Source organism: Argopecten irradians, chromosome 15 (assembly GCF_041381155.1).
Source record: "Argopecten irradians isolate NY chromosome 15, Ai_NY, whole genome shotgun sequence".
Lineage (NCBI taxonomy): Eukaryota > Metazoa > Mollusca > Bivalvia > Pectinida > Pectinidae > Argopecten > Argopecten irradians.
The window spans coordinates 34,795,826-34,796,396 of record NC_091148.1 but is presented as its reverse complement, the minus strand read 5'-3'; positions in this window follow the sequence as shown (position 1 = coordinate 34,796,396).

The following is a 571-nucleotide window of genomic DNA, read 5'->3' as shown; positions in this document are numbered from 1 at the left end:
TTTTACTTGATTTGTTTGTGTGGGTAAGGATTGCTCATCATGGATGGAGGCTTCTTCAATGATAAAGAGTATGGTAAATGTATTCCAAAACATGGATCACATGCATGTTGCAACTAGATCGCATACAGCTGTTATATGATTCCCCCAAAAATTAGTGTTGACTTTTGCGAAAGTAGGATTTAGGAAATGACCTATTACATGACTGTATTGTTAGTAGTAACAACACGTACCATAATGGTCAGAATTGATTCTTGGAAACTGGTAAAACAATTAAAAGCTTATATTAATGTCTTGCTTAAAACAAATGTATTGCTTAATTTATTAACAGCTATACATTTCATTATTGAGTGCAGGTAAGGACAGCCTGCCCTATATAAATTGTATTGTTATATTTAGAAGAGTGCAAATGGAATTTTAGGAGGCTGCAGTATTGTGTCTCCTTGGGATAGTGGAACTCTTGCTACTTATGTACACTTTACTTCTATATCACTATAGAATACTATCTAAGACACTCAACAACACATCCCCATTGGTCAACAACTCATCCCCATTAGTCACATACAAACTGTTG